The sequence below is a fragment of the Coturnix japonica genome, unplaced genomic scaffold, assembly GCF_054131305.1.
Source record: "Coturnix japonica strain WE unplaced genomic scaffold, WE-NBRP24 Scf049, whole genome shotgun sequence".
NCBI lineage: Eukaryota > Metazoa > Chordata > Aves > Galliformes > Phasianidae > Coturnix > Coturnix japonica.
Genome location: NW_028188952.1, coordinates 30,478 through 38,577, shown reverse-complemented (window position 1 = coordinate 38,577; position 8,100 = coordinate 30,478).

Below are 8,100 nucleotides of genomic sequence, written 5' to 3'. Positions count from 1 at the left end.
GAGGGGAGGGGGCATCCCCCCATAAAGATGCTGACAGGGGTCATTTCCTCCATATGGGCGCTGAGAGGGGGATATATCCCCCCAAATTTACTAGGGAGGGTGGGGGGATATAAAGATACCGAGGGGGATTTACCTCCATACAGATGCTGAGGGATATTCCCCCATAGAAGTGCCTGGGGGTCTTTCCCCACATCCCACCATGGTCTGACCCCAAAGCTCTGCCCTATAGGGAGGGTGGGGGTCTGCGTGCCTCAGTTTCCCCCCCTACGGCCGCAGCCCGCAGCCCGCCCCACCCCGGCTATTCCTGAACCCCGGGCAGCCTCCAATTGTGGCCGGTAGGGCAGAACCCCGTAATCACGGCACCGACTGCTCCGCTATTTCCAGCCGTGCTCAAAGCAGCCATGGGCGTAATTGGCCTTTGGGCAGCCAGAGAGACGTGGCTCCTCGCCCCAAAATAGGACCCGTGTGTCCCATAGGGGACCCCCGGCCATGGGGGATGCAGGTGGATGGGGTGGGGGTGGGGGTGGCCCCCTCTCTGTGTCCCCCATTTGGGATGGGGTTGTGGGGTTGGGGTTATGGAGGGGGTGGGGGCAATGCTAACCCCAAAAATGGGGGTGGGGGTCTTTAGGATGGGAGCACTACAAGGGTGGGGGGTCCTAAGGACGTGGGGATCCCCAACACGGGGGTCTGTCAATGGTGGGGGAACCCCAAAGGCAGCTGTATCCACAACATGGGCAGGTCCCAAAGGTGGGGGGACCCCAAGGGTGGGGGGGTCCCAAGGATGTGGGGATCCCCAACATGGGGGTATCTCAAGGGTGAGGGCACCCTAAGAATGGGGGCACCCCTATGTCTGCGGTATCCCCAGTGCAGGCAGATCCCAAAGGTGGGGACACCCCAAGGGTGGGGGCACCCCAAGGGTGAGGGGGTCCCCAAAATAAAGGGGGTCCCAAGGATGGGGGTGATCCCAAGGATTGGGAGGTCCCAAGAATGAAGGTTTCCCAACAAGGGTGAGGGCATCCCAATAGTGGGGGGATCCCAAAGTTGGGGCTCTCCAAGGGAGGGGGATCCCAAGGACAAAGGGATCCTCGATATGGGGTATCTACCTCAAGTGTGGGGGCACCCTAAAGATGGGGGCATCCCTAAAACAGCTGTAACCCCATTATGGGCAAATGGCAAACATAGGGGTATCCCAAGGGTGGGGGTGTCCCCAAGATAGAGAGGGTCCCAAGGATTGGGGGATCCCAAGAATGAGGGTGAGGGCATCCCAAGAGTGGAGGGATCCCAAGGACAAAGGGATCCCCAATATGGGGGCACCCCTAAGGTAGAAGAATCCCCAACACAGGGAGGTTCCGAGGGTGGGGGGATCCCAAAGATGGAGGGACCCCAAGGATGGGGGTGTCCCTGTCATAGAGAAGGTCCCAAGGATGGGGGGGATCCCAAGAACTGGGGGGGTCCTAAGAATGGGGGTCCCCCATTGAGGGCTTCCCAAGAGTGGGGGGACCCCAAAGGTTGGAGTATCCCCAACATGGGGAGATCCTGAAGTTGGGGGCACCTCAAGAGTGGGAGGGGGGGGCTCCCAAGGACACCGGGGGGATCCTCAATGTGGGGACATCCCAAGGATGGGGGGGGTCTCGAGGATGGGGGGGGGAACCCAAGGACTGGGGGGTCCCATGTTGGGGGCAGCCCCATGTTGGGGGCAGAGCTGTGCACCCCCCAATTGAGCAGCAGCAGCAGCCCAGCCCGGGCCCCCGCCGTCTCATCTTGCAGAGTCTGAGATGGAAACTGTGAGGGCCGAGGTAACGCCGAATATTTTCCATTGCCCGTTTTCTTTTCTTCTCTTTCTCTTTTTTTTTTAAGCTTCTTTCTGTTTTTTGGGTTTTTTTTCCCTTTTCTCTTTTTTCCTCCTCTTCTGTTCCATGGATGAATCCCCCCCTCCCAGCCGTGGCCCCACACACCCCTATGGCCACAGGGATGCCCCCAACCCCATCCAAGTGGGACCATGGGGCTGGGAGGGATGCAGGGGGACCCCTTCCCCCCCCCATCCAAACCCTATGGGTCCCTGCATTGGGGTTCTCACCCCACATCTCCTGCAAGGGGTTGGGATGGGGTGGGAATGAGTTTAGGGATGGGGTGGGGAAGGGGAGTGGGATGGGATTGGATGGGGGTTGGGGTGGGAAGGGATGGGATGGGGATGGAAGGGGATGGGAATTGGAATGCGGATAGGGAAGGGGATGGGAAAGGGGATGGGGTAGGAAGGGGATGGGGAAGGGTAAGGGGATGGGGATGGAGATAGGGATGAGATGGGATGGGATGGAGAAGAGGATGGGGTAGAAAGGGGATGGAGAAGGAGATGGGGGGGATGGGGATGAGAATGAGGATAGGGGTGGGGATGGGATGGGAGTGGGGATGGGATGGGTTAGAAAGGGGATTGAGAAGGGAATGGGGTAGTAAAGGGACAGGGAAGGGGAAGGAGATGGGGTGGGGATGGGGATAGGAATGAGGTGGAAAGGGGATGGGGATGGGATGGGGACGGAGCTGCAGACAAGGGCGAGGACTCCTCACTCGGCTCCAGAGCCTGGCTGGGATTTCTCTGTGAGCTCATCCCAGGGCTGGGATGGATGATGGAGATCCCGCTGCCACGTGGCCGAGGTGTGGGGCAGCCAGTGCCTCGCACCCTCCTCATCCTCAGTGTGTGAGATGGGGGTCGTGGAGCCGCTGAGCCCCACACCCCAGAGGGGCTGCAGGGACCCCCAGTGCTTGTGTGGGGGCAGAGCTATAGGGTCCCTAATAGCAGAAGGGATGACAGCCTTTGGTTTCTAAAGGGCACTGAGTGCACTCAGCACCACACCGGGCCCTGTTATGGGGTTTCTCAGTGCTGTGGGGGGGTTGAAGCTGGATGGGGTCATTGGTGGAAGCAGCTGTAGGGAAATAGGGGAAATGGGGGGCAGGGGAATGGAGAGCAGAGCAGTGTGTGCTCAGAGGGGGTCCTGGATGGCCATGGGTTGGGTTAGGGCTGCTGGAATGGGGGGTGGTGGGGATTGGGGTGGTGGGATAGAGTTAATGGTATTTGGGGTGGGTGGGTTGGGGTTGGAGGTGGTTGGGTTGGGGTTTCTGGGTTGGTTGGGGTTATTGGGGTGGGGTAGTTGGTGGGTTGGGGTTCGTGGTATTTGGGGTGGTTGGGTTGGGGTCTTCAGGTTGGGGGTTCTGGGTGGGGGTGGTTGGGTTGGAGTAGAGTTAGGGGTATATGGGGTGGTTGGGGGTTGTGATGGTTGGGGTGGTTGGGGTGGTTGGGGTGGTTGGGTTGGGGTTGGTGATTTCGATGGCTGGTGCTGGTGGTGGGTTGGGATTCGTGGTATTTGGGGTTTTTGGGTTGGGGGGTTTAGGTGGGGTCTGGTGGTGAGATGGAGTTAGTGGTGATTGGGGTGGGTGGGCGTGTTGGTGTTTGGGGTGGTTTGGGCTGTTGGGTTGGGGGTTTGGGTGGTGAGGCTTGTTGGCTGTTTAGGGTTCGTGGTGTTGGGGTGGTTGGGTTGGGGTCAGTGGCATTTGGGGCTGTTGTGTTGGGGGGTTGGGCTGAGGCTGACACTGCTGGGTGCTGGACTTGGGGTCTCTGAGCTGTGGTTGGGTGTCTGCCCTCCCTGCGGGTGCTTCACTTCCACGTAGGGGCCCTCCAAGCACACAGAGCTGGGTGGGGGGAAGGACAGACAGGGGGGTCCCTGGGTAAGGGGTCTGCAAAGCAGGGACCGGGGCTGCAAGGGCAGATCCCCCCCAGCCCGGCCCCACAGAGCCCCACTCTGCAGTGCCCAAACCCGGCCTCTGCTCTTCCTCCTCCTCCCTCTCCTCCTCCTCCTCCTTTTCTCTCCAGCTGCTTCCCACCGCTCCCAGCCCCACGTCAGCACCGCTCCCCCCAGTTCATCCCAGTTCCCTGCCTGACAGACCAGCATGGACGGGGGGGGGGGGGGGTTTAACTCTTCCCTCTCAGGCTCCTGTTCCCCTTCCATCCCCATCCCCCCTCAATTCACACAACCTCCCCTTTTCCCTGGGGTCCCCAGTTCCCACATTGTCTCCCCCTCCTCCCTCCTGTCCCTACAAACCCACCCCAAACTGCCCCTATTCCCGTGGGTCCCCCCTATTTCCATGGGGTCCCTTCCCCGCTGTATCCCCCGACCCCACTGGCTCCCCCCACCCTCTCCGCATCCCCCCATTGCCATAGAACCACTGTGTCCCCCCCATCCCCACGTTACCCCCCCATCCCTCCCGCACGCCCCCCATTGCCGGGGGGTTCCCTATTTCCCCATACACTGCCCCTATTCCCACGGAGTGCCCCCACCCCCACTGTTTTACCCCCCCCCCGCCCCCCCCCGGCCCCGCCACGTCCCGTCCCCAGCTGCCGGGCCCTGCCGCTTTGGCAGCGGGATTTGGCCATCGTGGAAATGCGGGGGGGGGGGTTATGAGGAGGGGGGGGGGGGAGGGAATATTTGGGACGGGGGGGGGGGGGGGTGTTGGGAGGAGCGGCCTCGCGTAGGGGCGCGTCCCGTTGTGCAGCGGGCGGGGCCGCCCGACAAAAGGGTTTCAAAAGGATGGAGACGGAGCAAAGGGAGCTCGAATCCTCCCCCCCCCCCCCATACAAAAACAATAACAACAACAACAGCCCCCCCCAAACAACAGAAAGGAAAGTCCAACCCCGGCCATGCAGGACCCCCCCCCTCAGTGCTCAGCTGTGCTCAGAGAGAGGGAAACTGAGGCACCGGGGGGGGGGGGGGGTGGATGGGAGCGCTATGGGGCGTTGCTCTGAGCACGGAGCTCCTCCCACGGCGGCCCCCCCCGGCGTGGGACACGCGGCCCATCCGACCCCCCCGCCCGGACACGTCCCCGCTGCATCCACGTCGGCAGCACAGGGGGAGGGGGGACCCCCGGGCTGCGCTGGGGGCAGCATTTGGGTGTGGGGGGGGGGGGGGACACGGATAGAGCAGCGCTGCGGCCGTACTGACACCCACAGAGCGGCTACGGGTCGGGCTGTGCGGGAGCTGCACTGCGATGGGGCAATATTGGGGTTAAAGCGTGGGGACCTTTGGGGTACAACATGGGCAGTAGTGGGGTTAAACCGTGGGCAGCATTGGGGTTAAATCATGGGCACTATTGGGGTACAATATGGGCAGCATTGGGGTTAAACCATGGGCACTATTGGGGTACACCATGGGCTGTAGTGGGGTAATAATGTGGGCACTATTGGGGTTAATCCATGGGCACTATTGGGGTCAAATCATGGGCACTATTGGGGTACACCATGGGCTGCAGTGGGGTTAAACCATGGGCATCATTGGGGTTACATCATGGGCACTATTGGGGTACAATATGAGCAGCATTGGGGTTAAACCATGGGCACTATTGGGGTACAATATGGGCAATAGTGGGGTTAAACCATGGGTACTATTGGGGTTATTGCATGGGCATTATTGAGGTACACCATAGGCACCACAGGGGTTAAACCATGGGCAGCATTGGGGTTAAACCGTGAGCACTATTGGGGTACACCATGGGCAGTAGTGGGGTAACACTGTGGGCACTATTGGGGTTAATCCATGGGCAGCATTGGGGTTAAACCGTGGGCACCTTTGGGGTACAACATGGGCAGCACTGGGGTTAAACCATGGGCACTATTGGGGTTACACCATGGGCACCATTAAGGTTACAATATGGGCACTATTGGGGTTATAGCATGGGCACCATTGGGGTACACCATCAGCCATATTGGGGTTACACCCTGGGCACAATTAGGGTTACACTATGGGCACCATTGGACCTATACCATGGGCACCATTGGGGCTATAACATGGGCACTATTGGGGTTATAACATGGGCACTACTGGGGTTACCCCATGGGTAGTAGTGGGGTTACATCATGGGCACCATTGGGGCTGCACTGTTGGGGTTGCACCATTGGGGTTAAATGGGCATTATTGGGGTTAAATGGGCATTATTGGGGTCATAGCATGGATACCATTGGGGTTACACCATGGTCAGTAGCACGGTTACACCACTGGCACCATTGGGGTTGCAGCATTGGTGGTTGCATGGTGCAGGGTGCATGCACAGCATTGCTGGTTGCACGGTGCAGGATGCATGCACAGCATTGCTGGTCGCACGGTGCAGGATGCATGCACAGCATTCCTTGTTGCACGGTGCAGGATGCACGCACAGCATTGCTGGTTGCACAGCATTGCTGGGTGCACGGTGCAGGATGCATGCACAGCATTGCTGGTTGCACAGCATTGCTGGTTGCACAGTGCAGGATGCATGCACAGCATTGCTGGTTGCACAGCATTGCTGGTTGCACGGTGCAGGATGCATGCACAGCATTGCTGGCTGCACAGCATTGCTGGTTGCACGGTGCAGGATGCATGCACAGCATTACTGGTTGCACAGCATTGCTGGTTGCACGGTGCAGGATGCATGCACAGCATTACTGGTTGCACAGCATTGCTGGTTGCACAGTGCAGGATGCATGCACAGCATTGCTGGTTGCACAGCATTGCTGGTTGCACAGCATTGCTGGTTGCACAGTGCAGGACACATGCACAGCATTGCTTGTTGCACGGTGCAGATGCATGCACAGCATTGCTGGTTGCACAGCATTGCTGGTTGCACGGTGCAGGATGCATGCACAGCATTGCTGGTTGCACAGCATTGCTGGTTGCACAGTGCAGGACACATGCACAGCATTGCTTGTTGCACGGTGCAGATGCACGCACAGCATTGCTGGTTGCACAGCATTGCTGGTTGCACGGTGCAGGATGCATGCACAGCATTGCTGGTTGCACAGCATTGCTGGTTGCACGGTGTTGCTGGTTGCACAGCATTGCTGGTTGCACGGTGCAGATGCATGCACAGCATTGCTGGTTGCACAGCGTTGCTGGTTGCACGGTGTTGCTGGTTGCACGGTGCCGGGCGTTGCACATCGGCTGCTCCATCCCCAGGTCCCGGTGCCAAATTCCGCCGCCCACACAGGAAGCCGTCGGCGCTGTCGGAGCGTTGCAAAGGGCCGGGCCGGGCCGAGGGATGCGAGCAAAGGCTGGAGCACAAAAAGCGGGTCAGCAACCAGCAGCCAGCGTCACCCTGGCACGGAGCAGCCGGACTTCGAGGAAGCAAAGCGAGGGATCGGCCGTGACGTCCCCGGGCGCGCAGCGTGCAGCTGGACGGGCTGAGAGAGCTCGAGGAACGGCCCCATTAGGAACGATGTGCTGGTGTTAATGGGGGGGATGGGGGGTGAGGAGGGCAGGGATGGATGGGGGGGGGTGTGGGGAGGGGGGAGGGGATGGAGGGAGAGGATGGGGGAGGGTGTGAGCTGTGGGGGGTGGTTTGGAGCGGTGGTGGGGCTCCATCCCTGCAGGGCTCCATCCATGGGTAATGGGTTTATCCATGGTATCACCCCATCTATGGGTACGGCTCCATCCCTGATATCACCCCATCTATGGGTACAGATCCATCAATAGGAATGGCTCCATCCCTACACAGCTCCATCCCTGCAGGGCTCCATCCATGGGTAATGAGTCTGTCCATGGTATCACCCCATCTATGGGTACAGATCCATCAATAGGACGGCTCCATCCATGGGTACAGCTCCATCCATGGGTACAGCTCCATCCATGGGTACAGCTCCATCCATGGGTAGGGCTCCATCCATGGGTAGGGCTCCATCCCTGGTCTCACCCCATCTGTGGGTATAGCTCCATCAATAGGAATGGCTCCATCCCTTAAGGGCTCCATCCATGGGTACAGCTCCATCCCATGTATCACCCCATCTATGGGTACGGCTCCATCAATAGGAACAGCTCCAACCCTGCACAGCTCCATCCTGCAGGGCTCCATCCATGGGTACAGCTCCATCCATGGGTAATGGCTCCATCCCTGCTATCACCCCATCTATGGGTACATCTCCACCCCTGTGCTCCCCCCCCTCTCTGTTATCACCCCTCAGAGTGAAGCTCCAGCTCTCAGCACAGCTCCCACTCCCACCCCACGCCCCCACCCCACAACCCACCCCACTCCATCTCCAGGCATTGCTCACCCTGCTCCATATCCCACCACCATAAACACCCCACA